Raw genomic sequence first — 14767 nt, forward strand, 5'->3', positions numbered from 1 at the left:
GAAGTGCTTCTGTATCATCTATCTCTTGGGCCTCTGGCCCTGTCTCTGGGACTATCTCTGCAGCCTTCTGTGGCACTGTAGTGCTTTGTACTGTACTGTATTGTTCTGTACTACTCTGTCCCTCTATCGGTAGGTTGAACTTCACAGTCTTGGCAGGAGAGTCATTTCCATTCTGAAACACTAGTTCCTTCTTTTTGGTGGGCATCACAGCGGCAACTTCCAACTCGACCAAATTGGAAGCGGGTTCTTGTACCTTCTGTTGGCTATCAGTGACATTGGCCTTTACAGGAGCTAGACTGGGACAGTCCTTTGCAATGTGGCCTTCTCCTTTGCATCGACTGCATAAGGGCTTGTAATCCCCTGACCTTCTGGGATTTGGAAAATTTGGTGAAATATGTCCCTTTTCTCCGTATCTGTAACACTCCACCTCAGATCTCTGACCACCGCCAGACTATCGTCCTCTATAACTTTGAGAGGGAAACCTCCTTGGACCGAAATTAGGACCAAACTCTCTAGGCTTGGGTCCAATATCCTGTGTTGTCATTTTGGATTCTAGCAAGTTGAATCTTACATTTTCATCCTTATGTCTTCATTCATGCATCTCTTTTAGAGAGCAGATATCCTATGTATGGTTCTTCCACAAATAGTAAGAACAGAAGGCTCCAGGAATGGTTGGTTTTCGGGTACATTTAGTGGCTAAATGTCCCACTTGATGACACTTTCCACACCAAGTATTAGAGCGCATTACATCTCTTCTAGCTCCTGCAGAAGTGGATATATTGGCGGTATTGACCTTCAACGTCTATAACTGCTCTGGAATCACAATCACATCCAGAAGCTCTTTCTTGATACTTGCAACTGAGTTGGATAAGTAGTCCTTCATATTTTCACCTTCTGTAGTGCTTGTTGTAGGGTTTTGGGAAGCTTCTGTAATTACTGCATACACTGGTTGGGTAGATCCAGAAGGTCCTCTGTTCTAGTTCTGATTCAGAGCTCCTATTGAGACTTGGGGTTGTTGATTCCAGTTGGTAGGATTCCACTATTGTTGAGTCGCCATTAGAGGAACTGTTTGAGGCCACTGTTGTTGTGGTTGAACCATCATTTGAGGCACTGTCGTCTGTAGTGACCACACTAGATTAGGTGCACTATACTGTGGCACTGTTTGCATCTGGGGATAGGGGTAGGGAACTATCCCTGGGACCGCATTTGATGGGTATGCCATTCCAGGCATAGGAGGAGGTAAGACTCCTCTTCCTGGAGTCATTGACAGCTTCAACTTCATCATACAATCTTACACCTTCCACTGCGGCTTGCAGATTGACTGGGCTTCTCAATTCCACGAACTTGCGAACTTCTGGTTGTAGGCCCCTAAGAAACACTCCTTTCTGGATACCTTCATCCAAATGATGGTTAGTCCATCTCTTCAAGATGGATTCCATTCGTGAGACATAAGCTTCTACTCTTTCTCCAGAGGACTGACTTAGGTTCATGAACTCCTCTTGCATCTGCTCTTCAAAACCTTCACACCTAAATTTAGTGAGGAAGGCCAACTTTAGGTTGTCCCATGTGCCAAAAGTTCCTGCTGCTTGTCTCTCATACCACAAAAACGCCGCACCCTTGAAAGTGGCGGGAAATATTGCTAATCAATGCTCAGGGGTTCTGGCATTTTTAGCCACACATGCTACCATAAACTCTGCTACATGAAGATCAGGGTCTTCATTGTACTCTCCCTTAAAAACTGGCAATGGAACTACATTTGCTAGCCTATCATCAATATTTCCAGGACGAATCTAACTAGGAAGGGGACCTTGAGTTGCCATGGGGACTTCTGTAAAGAGTGCTTTTAGGGCGTCAAAGGAAGCTTCTACTGCGAGCTCGTTCTTAGCTTTGATTTTTTCCTTCTCTCTTCTCACGTACCTCTGGACTTGTTCTAATGCTTGCCTCTTTATTGCATCATTCATCACGAGGTTGACTTCAACCAGTTGGTCTGGACTCAACAGGATAGTGTCAGAGGGAGCTTCAGTCTCTAATAGATTCTTTGGCCAACTTCTCCTCTACTTTCTTCTTTTCAACATCTCTAAATTCAGCTTTCAAACCACTACAGAGGGGAAGATATTATGTTCTGAAAGTATCAAACCTCCTTCTTCTCAGGATCGTTGTTGCGTCATTATAATAATGCCAGCTTCTGAGGGTTTCAACAGTGTAGATTGTGAAAAACACTCTGTCTACCAACTTCCAGTGGGTTGCTAATTGAACAAACAGAAGATTATCAGTGCATCAAGCATCCCATGTATCTTGCTATTGAGCATCTACGAACAAATTCCAACTTTTTTCCTTCTTGTCTTCGTGAACCTCTACAGACCAAGACTCCTGAAGCTTCTTCACAATCTCCCATTTGATGATGTCTAGAAACTTCTCAATGAATGTCAAATCTTCCATGGATGGTCATTCTCTCTATTTCTACTCTTTAGTTTGTTCCCAAATAGTTTGCCACCAAGATGCAAGTTTCTGCTGCTTCAACAGGAAGAGGAAACAATCCACCACATAAAGCATGCATCATGATGGTGATATGTTTTCACCATTGTGTGATGAACTTCTTGTGGAAAGTGGCTTTGATTATGAGAAATTCTAACTCTTCAGTGGAAGAAGGAACTTTACAAACATCCATTGAATTCTTCTCTTCTTGGCAATGCCATTTCCTTCATTTTCAGCCTCTTCTAGTGCTTGTTGATGGCAAGTTTCCCCGGCTGCGCACCAAATACATGGAGCCCCAAGAGGAACACCAAGGAAAAGGGAATTATCTTGCAAGAAAATCTATCTTGTAACATCAACAAGCTTTTATTTCATTCTTTTGATCATCAAAACAAATAAAATAGCAATTCTTCATGCAGCATCATAGTAGATATCTCCCACGGATTTGATAGAATCAACCACATTCTTCAACATCTTCACAAAATCCATCAATAGAACAAAGAACACAAAGGAAAACATAATCTTTAAATGGAAATACATCACATAGTATTCATCTTCAATATCTTCATAGTTCTCTTTCTCAATCTCTCATATACAATCACACTGTTTTGATAGATTTGACTATCTCTGACTCTCTCTCTCTCTCTCCATCAATAGTACATCATATCCTCACTACAATACTCTCATAATAACCCTCAATAATCCTTCTTATGTCATGGATGCACCTCTCAAGAGATATGTTTGATATGAAGAGTCACCAGAGCCACTATAGTGTCTTTTCACAGCTCATTGCTATCACTGTCACTTAGTCTTCTCTTTAGTCTTCAACAGCTATTTCTTCCACCTGTTTTAGCTTTTTTGAACTTAGATTCCTCCTTTCCAAAGGTTAGAAAACTTTCCCAAAGTCACACATACATTCTACAGAACACTTACAGAAGGTCTACAGAACAGTCATAGTACAGTACCAGAACAGCTACAGTACAGTTACAGAACAGAGACAGAGCTCTACAGAAGATCTACAGAAGGTTACAGAAGGTCATCAAAACCTCATAACTCATACTCAAAACATTCAAAACTCTAAAAAACTATTCAATAAGCTTTCACAAGATCTCAATCCTCATCAATTATCAATCCATGCTTCATACAGAAGACAATCAGAACAAAACAGAAGCTATACAGAAGGTATACATAACCAATCAAAACCAATCAGAACATCACAGAACCTCATATCTCCACTGAGAATCATCATGAACTTTCAAAACATAATCAATATCATCCAAAACACTCTCAAATACTTCCATTAATAATCATACATCACTCTAAATCTACCAAAAATCAATCATTCAGACCTCAAAAACAACAAAAATTCAGTCTTTTTTCTCTCTCAACAAACAATGACTATCACATCTATGCATAGCCTCATCATAAGTAAGAGACTCACTAGCATATGTCACCATACCAAAATCCATAAATGGCCCCACTGTATAGGCTGTCATCTATCTCTAGTGTAGACCCAAGATGTGGGGCCTATACATTGAGTGGAGCATCACAAACCTGGGCCACTAGGGCATTATGAGGAAGGTTTTCCAAACCCCATGCCTCCTCTGCAACCCAATAGTTGAGCAGTACATGGGAACCAATTTATCGTGTATGGAAATAGTAATAGGATATGCCCAGAACCTATGCGTATAGTCATCAATGAAAGTAACGAAATACTTCACGCCACCTAATGACTGGTAGGGCATGCAATCACATACATCCAAATGAACAAGAGCCAATGGCTCACCCATGCATGTCAAACCAAACTTTTTATGCATATTATGTGTTTTCTTACCATATAAACAATTATCACAAAACTTAAAGCACTTATAGTCAAGGGATAGAAGATACGATAAATAGGTAAGCATTTTCATTCCTTTCAAGGACATATGTCCAAGGCAACGATGCTACAGAGATACATGTGGAACTGCATCCATTTCCAAAACATGATCGACTAATCCACATACAAGTAAGGGATAGAGATTATTAAGGCTTAGCACCGTGTGCAATGACAAGATTCCCACGGGTAATCTTCCATGAGGAATCACCAAAAGAAATGACATAACCTATATCATCCAAAGTGCTAGTAGAGATAAGGCTCTTCATGAGAGTCGGTACCTAACATACATCATGAAGAGTAAACATGCAACCTAAACTAGACTACAACTGGGATATCACCACCAATACCAACTATCTCGAGTGCTAGGTCATTACCTAAACTAACAGATCCAATCAAACTGCGATAGGAGTGAAACTACTCTTTATGAGGGGTCATATGAAAGGAAGCTTCTTGAATTTATTAGCCAATGCTAAGTATACCCTAACAAAGCATCAGTCAGCTGTAAAGTATCAAGAGAAGATGTTGCAATTATGAAATCATCATCAGAATGAGTCTGCACAACATTAATCTCTTCAATCTTAACACTAGACTTGCTAAGGATAATACTACGATCATCAATGTACTTTACCCTTACCCTTTTATTTGTGCTTGTCCTTGCACATCTTATGGCACTATGACCAAATATGCCCTGCTTTCCCACAATAGTGTCAAGTCAATGAGGACTTATGGCCATGGGATTTACTGTAAGATTATCCATGTGACTGAGAGCACGACTACTGAGAGCCTCTACCACGGTAGTCATTACCGCTCCTACCATTATTGTCTCCAACTGTCAAAGCATGAGAGGTGCGAGAAGTATCAACATTCCTTTGGTTAGCCTCTTCAGTCAAGAGTGCACCCTCTACATCCTACAACAACTGTAACCCATTAGTAGGTATGTTGGCATACATAGCAGTACGAAATGTATCCCATGATTCAAGTAATGTAACTAAGAGAAAGAAGGGAAGAAGAGAGCCCTTAAATTTAATTCCCTGTGAAGATAAATAACTGATAATGGAATGAAACTCATTTAAGTGAGCAGACATAGAAGTACCCTCCTTCATGGAAGATCCATAAGTTGCTTCAGCCAATATATCTGAGAAGCATGGCTCTGCTTATCATAGACATTGCAAATCTTTTCCTATTCCCATGTAGACTCTCCCCATTGGAGATAACATTATAGAACACCTGCTTAGAGAGGGATAATATAATGGTGGACTTACATAGCTCATCTAATTCAACCCAATCATCTGCATTAATAAATTCATGCATGACACCCTTATGTTTCAAGGGCCTAACCTATATTTTCTACACTAAAACTTGTCAAATTTGGGCCTTTCAATAGTTGTAATTGGTGCCATCTAACTTGTCAATATTAAATATACCACTATTACTCAAGCCACTAGCCATAATGAAGGCAAACAAGTGTACAAATTGTCAAGGCCTATTGTAATTATTGCAAACAGCCCTAAAACCACTACCAAATTAAGCTTAAAAATGAACTATCCACAAACTCAATGCAAAGGACTATCAAATAAAGATGACTGCTCATATAAACATTGCAGTAAACTACAATTACAACATGCTGAAAATGAAGTACATCAGTAAGAAATAAATGTGAAAGAGGGGGAATCACTAATATAAGACAAACTATAACTACTAAGAAATAGCTCCAGCTAGCAATGAGTGAATATGTGACTAGCACTGAGAACTATCAAAGGATCTATGTGTTAGACTTAGATGCATCCCATAGACATAACCATTATGCATAAAGTGGGACTCATGGGTAACAGAAGAGGCCAACCAAAGGCACAAAACAACAAACTAAGCAATGTAACAAAAGCTCAGTATATAACCTACCAAGATACACACATCACTGACGACATCATGAGAGAGATAGGTGCCATCCCAAAGGTAATGCCAGATTGGCCCACTAAGCATCAATTGCGTACATAAAGCATGACAAGAGCATGTACATGTCACCAAGTCCCATAGTCTTACTATAAGACCCTCAAGTTCAATTGCATAACCAAATGCTCAGTTTAATACCCAAATGTCAAGAAGTGGCTCCCATTAGAATGAAATTCAAATACTAGAAAATCAAATAAATATTAAAACATCATGTGAAAGGCATCCATACATCCAAGGTCCAAGTAGCATGTATAACCAGGAGCATTTGATCCAAGTAACTTGCAAAGGCTCTTACTAGAGTATCAAATAACCATACATAACAATAAATGACAATCAATGTTAAGATTCAAAGCTCCAATCTCAACTTCAAGGCAATCCAAAAGCATAACCAAGCATATAACATGAACCATAAGTATTGATACATCAATCCAAGTAATCAATAAGCACTTGGGAGCAATAGGCATGTATTTCATTGATTAAATGAGTTTCAGTCCTAGTTATTATAGCACTAAAAAACCTCTGTAAAACTAAGAAAAATAGTGCTCAAATTAGTCCCATAACATTCCAATACATTGCATAACATCCCTCGATGATCCGACATCAAATAGACATCATGGGAAGCATAATTAACCCCAGACAATGAATGAAGTATTGTCTTGAATTGTATAACAACAAACTATCACAAAAAATGAATCAATGGCTAATCCTAAGAGCCTCAAACAAGGTTTACAATGACAAGACAACCGATGTCGAGGAAGATTGCAAAGTATTCCAAGTGCTAGGGAGGAGTGCCATGAGAGCTGGGGGATGGGGCATACTGATCAAGAATGAGAGGCACTAAACATGTGCAAATTTTATTGTTTTTTTTGTTCAGATTTGTAAAAAGATTGATTGAAGTGCTAGAGAAAAAGCCTCCCATGCCTTTTGATTTACTTACAATAATGATAGACAAGTTGCGGTAAGGTCTTGATTTGAATAGTTTAAACATAATAAGATATTCTATAAACTACCATAAACAAGTTTCATAATTTTACTTTATATTATTGATTCAAGTGTCCTCATCAGGATGATAGTCACTCTTGCGGTTGAGAGTAATTACAAATGCTAGAAGATTGGTTAAGTTTATCTATCTCAATGATGATAAACTTATAAAGATAATGTGAAAGACACTAAACTTTAAGATAGAGGTTTGTTCCAAAATAGTCCATTGATGATAATAATATAGTCCATTGTAAAAAATAACAATGAACTAAAAATCTCTTCTTACAATGTTTGACAACTTACAAGGGATTGTTATACAAGTAAGCATGTTTGATATATAAGAGCAAAGGTCATAAAGTAGATAATGGTCAATTGTATGCAATTGGCAAGAATGGACAATAGTGGGGCCTTGGACATTGAAGGAGAGGGGGTGCATGTAACTACAACAGGTGAAGCTATGCCTTCAACACCTAAGGCAATCAAAGCATCAAAGAAAGGCAAAAGGACTCGTACAATAGGGCTCTAAACAACAATGAATGACCTCAAGAAAGGTCCTAGATCATGCCTCAAGTGGGGAGAAGAAGTCATGGGAAGAAGATGGAGCTCAATGCATACCTTGGGGTGAAGAATCCATGGCTACCATTGAAACTGTGAAACTGAAGCTTTTTTCCACAAGTTGAAGTAATGTTGGGTTGAGCTCCACAATGCTGGTGCAATGACTCTAATACCAATTGAAGGGAGGTAAGCCCTGAAGTGGAAGCATGGAGGAGAAGCAAGAGCTATAGTGGAAGGAGCAAGGGCAAGTGAGACACAAGTGGAAGCATGGAGCGAGAGAGAGAGAGAGAGAGAGAGAGAGAGAGAGAGAGAGAGAGAGAGAGAGAGAGAGAATATGTGAAAACTCCAACAATCACAATGTGTAATTGGCCTTCCCTTTATTCAAATGTCACTGAAAGAATAAAAAGTGAAGTGATAGTGATGGAGAGCCACCACCTATAGTGTATAGGTGTGTGGGTATGTGGGTACTATAAGTGTAACTAATACATGGGTGGCTAGGCACATGCGCTTTTACCCCCAACAAATTTTTTGCCTAACATAGGCATTGTGGTGCTTGGAAATAATATAATAATATGATAAAAAATTCCATTATTTTTCTATAACACTTCTAGTGCTAGTTGTTTTTTTTTTACACTTCTTCATTGACTTTTTATAAATATGTACTTGTTATTTAGGGCTAACATGATTACATAAACCATATGCAGTTCAACTTAGCTTGAGGTAACCTATCACACATTTGTCTTTGTGCATGCACACACATTAGATTAACACTTTAAGGATTATATGAGCTCCAAAATTTTGATATTAAAGTTCTAAGACATCATGGCCTTTACTATGCTTTAAAGTATCTTTTAAATTAAATCTTTAAATTTAAAGTATCAAGATTGTATGTTTAGACTTTCACAACAAGAAACCTTCTTAGATCACCTTATGACTTGCACATCCATGATGAGGTTTTTACTTCTAAGAGAACTATTGCAAGAAAGACTAACAAAGAACACTGTCTGCAAAGCCTACAATGATGCATCAAGTGGCTTGTTGAAGTAGTCCATGTTTGTGTGATCAAGAGAATTTGGAATATTAGAAACTTTCTCAATTATGTAGCAAGGTTTGGCTATAATGATATAAATAATGCTTTTGAGACTTCCCTTTTGGATGTCAAAGTCAAATTTAGAAATTTGACTAACTACAAACATGCTTATAAGGTGCCTACCAGAGCTTTCAATAAGCTCTCATGGCCACTTTTTGAGGATATATATACTTTTACAACTTAATATAATTCTCTTCACGTGCTCACATTAAAATAAAATTACATCTAAATAGGCATGTACAACATTTCATGAAATGATATATGCATTATAAATACTTTCACCATGTCACTTTATGTATGTGAATCTATTGCTCATGTTTTGAAGTACATAGTATTGTATGCATTCCTAACCTTAAGTATACATACCTGTAAGTATTCATAACCCTTACTTATACAAACTACTATATGCAATCATAAATATATAGTGTATTAGGTAGTTCCTTAATAAGGGTCAAATTGACAAGTGAGACAATGGTTGTGCAGGGCTTCTATTGAAGCTTCCCTTGTAGCTTGGCTTTTCTTCATGCACCCTTTACAATAGCCATTATCTTGTATGCAAATCTAAGCAACACCCAACCATTTGTTGGATCATCATCCTTGTCTTCAACCAGTAGGGAAAGAAAGGTGGTTAAGAGGAGGAGATGATACCATCCATGTCTTCAACCAATAGGGAAAGAAAGGTGCTTAAGAGGAGATGATAGCGGTGGGTGGTGCCCTCATTTACCCTTCCATCTTGCTCACCACTTCCTTCACACACTTTGGGGAAAGGTGTTAATGTTGCTACACATAGAGAATAGTACCACACCTCATTTATGCCATTGCGTGAAATTGTGTGCCATCATCGGTCCATGTGTCCTTGATGATGATCTCGTGCTATCATTCCCTAACAATGATTTTGTGCTACATTTTGCTCATTGAAACCTCCAAGCATAGTTTTCATCATCATCATGTCATTCCACGTATCATTAATCAACTTTTCATCTTTTAATAATCCTCAAGAGCTGCTCTATTGTACACACTTCAAAGTACATGTCAATGGGAATATATGTATTATTGGCCTACTATTGGTGCCTCAAGTCTATAGTGCCCTCTAAGCAACAAGCACTAGATGGCACAATCACTAGCTTCCTCTTCTAATTTGACACTACCCCTCATTCAAGCTCTCATGCCCCTTACAGACTAGGGAACACCAAAAGGTAGGTGAATGGCCCCTATAACCAATCACAAGTGACAAATACAATATTATGGGCACAAATCTTTACAAACAAAGGTCTAGTGAAGTTGGTTTCCTTCCCTACGAGCAAGGGAAGAAGAGCCAATCATATCAAAGTCCCCCCATTTCTACCTCCATCATAGTGATTACACACTTACCTCCTTGTCATCTGTATCAAAGCTCTCACGTCCTAGATAATGATAGCAAAAGACCTAAAGTAAGCATACTTATATGAGAGAGAGAGATAGAGAGAGGGATAGAGAGAGAGAGAGAGAGAGAGAGAGAGAGAGAGAGAGAGAGAGAGAGAGAGAGAGAGATCACATTGAAGTGATGATATAGGGAAGTAATGGCTGCCCTAGCTACTCTTGCCTACCTAAGTAAGAAGTCTTACAGTTGTGACAATTTTGGAGGAAGCAATGCATCCAATAAGAGGAGTTTGCTTTTCTTTGAAAAATATGTTTAGCTTATTATTTGATTTATTTTTCTATTTTTAAGAGTTTTTGGAGTAAAATTTTCTTTAACACCTTGTAAAATCATATGATGCTTGGATGCTTTAGTATGGTACAAAAATATTGGGAAATTTTTGGACCAGAAAAGGGCCTATAAAAGAATGGGTTGAAATAAGTGGGGCGTTTGGATGTTGGATGTTGACATCTCCATTATATGTGAATCTTCTCTCATAGAATATTGAGTTTGGGTTGAAAAATGTGATTTTAGATAGTTGGGGAAATTTAGATTCACGAACTTAGTTAACCTAAGAATTTATCAACAAATTATTAAAGAGTAGCTCATGAAACCATTTTCATTTGTAATATCTCTCAAACTCGAACTCCATTTTTCTTGAAATTTAATTACATTTCCTCCTATTTGTAAATTTTCATCTTGTTTTCTCAATAGTTTAAAAGTTAGAGAAGTTAGATCTCTAATCATTTGATCCATAGTTTTTACTCTTTCTGCTCATTTACAACAAGTACAATTTGATATCCTCCCTTTTCACCATGACGTTACATATAGGTAAAGTTTTTGCTCATTCCTTCAAGTCACATAAGATCTAGCCTTCACCTTTTTTGTTTAATCCTACCTTCATCTCTTGGCATCCTTCAATTAAAACTCTCTTTGAATGCTCTCCCATGGCTTCTAATCTAGATAATTACCATCCTAGATATGTATCCATTGCCCTAATCTCATAGCAACCAAACTTTTGGCTACATGTTGATGCTACTCAACTAGACAAGAATCCTCTTTGTGGGCTCTATCCAAATTGACTAAACCAAGGAGGGATCTCCTTTGCAACTACCTTCTCATGTTGCCAGCTTGAAAACAGACCTCCATTTGGTAATTAGTGCACTCATATTGTCTAAGTCAAATACAACTATTTTGATCTTAGAGCAAGTAGGTAGATAAGAAAAACCAAGGTCTTTAACATTAGAATGTCTTTTTGCTTGGAGCACAAAAGAAATACAATAGGGTGTGTCTTTAACATTAGAATGTGTTTTTGCTTGGAGCACAAAAAAATGCATTAGGGGTGTGTCATGGCTAGGACAAATCCATCCTTTGTGGGAGTGAAAATCTTATTCGCTACATTTTGGGTTGGAGACCCTCCAAACCAAGTCATCCTTCTTTCTTCAATGCAGTGGTTTGATTCCATCTTATCATTAACTACTATATATTGTTCATATGACTTCACATGAAGGACCAAAAAAAACTTCAATCTTTGCCTAGGAAGAGCATCTAAAAGGAAATATTAAATGTATTACACCGGCAAAGGAAGTTAGAATAGCTTGAATAATGGTGATTCTTCCAACAAGACCCCACTTAGCACCAAACTATTTTTCAAGTTTGGCTTTAATTACGTAAAAGAGGCAATAAAATATTTGGGATGTCATGATGTTGACACCCACTAAGCACCTAGGCATCTAGAAACTTCTACTAGTTTGACAAGCTTGAAGCCCATATTTGTCATCCAATCAAGGGGGTCCCAAAACAAGTTGACGAATTTGGCTCTAGCAATGTTGATCTTAGATTTTGATGTAGCCAAGAATAAATTATATGCCTCTAGTAGATTCTCAACTACTCTTTGTTTACCTGCCACTGCATTCTTGTTATCATCTATGAACATTCAGGTTGTGAAGCCTCCCCTGTCAAGTAGTGGAATTCTTTTGTTAACCCTCATGCCACCTTGACCTATATGGCTCTTAGTAGAGGTTGGGTAGCAAACATCTTTGCACATAGATCGCTGAAGGCTGAAGCCTTGAGATACTACTCCATTAATACACACATTAGCCATCACACTAGTGAAGAGGACCCAAACCATCCTACAATATTCTTCTCCAAGCCCTACTGCATGCATGGTTCCCAATAGGAAATCCCAGGTGAGGTGATTGTATGCATTCTCAAAATCCACGTTGGGTATAGCATGCATGCCTCCAATATGAAGAGCATAATCCATTAGAGGCATCAAATTGAAGATAGGGTTCCATATTCTTCTACCATGTATGAAACCATCTTATTGTTGCAGATGAACTAGTGTGGGAAGCAAGTGCTTAATTCTTTAGGCCATCAACCATTAATTTGTGGGATATGTTGAGCAATTTTAGGGGGCATCAATCCAAGGGCATCTAATGCTTGATGGAATTAGGTGTTACCTTGACTAGGCCTATATTAATTTTTGAGTCAATTTCTCCTCTACACACAGTTGTCAAGCATGCAACACATCATTAACAATAGGTGTATGAGGGATATGAGCCTCTCTATGAGCAAATCCCTCACCTGCACTGTTGACTTATGATGGAAGGGTTGTGATACCTTCTCCCTCACCCACAACCAAGTCCCTCTTGTGCCTTGGCTACTTTTTATGCTCTCTTGCAATCTTGAATACAAATACTCAACCCCCAAGAAGGGCCCTTGTTTTTTAGCCCCAAATCACTTGTTGGATTGTGTATCGTGCCATGATATGCTTTAGCATGCCATTGGGACTAAGAGTGTTGGGTGATATCGCATGAGGCGTGTTCCATAGGGTGGGTCACCCCTTCCCCAAGATGGACCCATGGATGGTTCATCACACTTATCCAAAAACTACTAATAGAATTTCACTAGTAATCCATCAGGACCAAGGGACTTATTGTGCTTCATGCATTTGTTACATTCTGTAGCTCGCTAAGAAAGGCCTAGCTAGAGCGAGTTTCATGTTAGGTGGGACTTTGTACTCCAAGTTCTCAAACAGGGAATCCATCTTCTATCTTACTATGAGCCTCCGATTTGGAGGGGAGGCAATGATGCTAGCTAAATAGGAATCGAGCACCTTGGCTATATCTTGATCCTTCATGTAGAGTCCCCCTCTCTCATCTCAAAAGCATACAACAATATCCATTTTCTATTTTGACTTAAAGGCATCAAAGAAAGTACTTGTTAGACTCCTTATAATTCCCATTTAACTTTTAGTTGTACTCCTACAACATCTAAACATCATTAGCTTTTATGAATTCCTTGACTCAAATCAAGATTCTTTCTACTATGACTTCATCAAGAAAATCTTATACAATTTTTTGTGCAGCTAGTTTTTAAAGACCGCAATAGTAGCTTTAGCATATCTTTTCCTTTGTGCTTTATTATGCTTGTATCCCTTAGAGAAAAATATGACAATATTGATTCATTTACTTCACTCGATCCCGGCAGCATCTGTCCCTCACTTTGCAGTGTTATGGCTCTCTCCCTCCCTTACTCCCCTCTCACAATTTGAATAAGGGAAGGTCAATCACACATTGCGACTGTTGGAGTTTCCACATTCTATCTCTTACTCTTGCTCTCTTGCTCCTTCCACCATAGCTCTTGCTTCCACTTGTGTGTTTCCATTGAGGGCTTCTCCCTTCAAGTAGTGCAAGATAGAGCATAAACCACCCATGGTACCAAATGTTGTCAGGGACCCAAAGAAGTCAAGTACATAGATGCAATCATAAGCAAAGGAGTAGCATATATATAAGTCAATTGTGCATAAGAGATATCCAAGAAACAATAGAGATCCACCAACCTACAACTAACTAATTGCATATGAATAGTGAAGCTCAAGTACATAGCCAAGAATGCATCAAAGCTAACAAACCCATCTGACAAGAGAAAGTATCGGGTATACAAGCAAAGCTAAATCATCCCACAATCATCAATGTATGCAAGGACAGTATATATCAAAACCAATTGAGCATATATACATAAGCATAAGTCTCCCACTATCTCAAATAAACCAAGCTTTGCAATGAAAAATATCAAAGTTCTCATAAGGAAGCGAATTCTGAATGCCTAAGAGCGAAGCAAATCTTGATACATGTGTCTCATAATATTTGGGTCCCCAAAGACATGAAACAAAACATCCGAAGAATATATCCATAATAAGCCTACAAGACCATAAATGAAAAACCACAGAAGCAAATAGCCACTGCAAGTATGTATCAAACAGAGCTCAAATCCAAATGTTAGAGCTCAACATCAGCACATGTGGGCATAATAATTAGTGTCAAGCATCAATATGTCCATTTAACATCCCCAAATCATCTATAGGCATTCAACACATAACCCTTCATAGTGAACAGTTGTTGCTGTCCACAAGGTATTACAAAAAAGAACGATTCTAAAT

The sequence above is a fragment of the Lygodium microphyllum genome, chromosome 14, assembly GCF_053477565.2.
Source record: "Lygodium microphyllum isolate KBCC chromosome 14, Lygodium_microphyllum_v1.1.10, whole genome shotgun sequence".
NCBI lineage: Eukaryota > Viridiplantae > Streptophyta > Polypodiopsida > Schizaeales > Lygodiaceae > Lygodium > Lygodium microphyllum.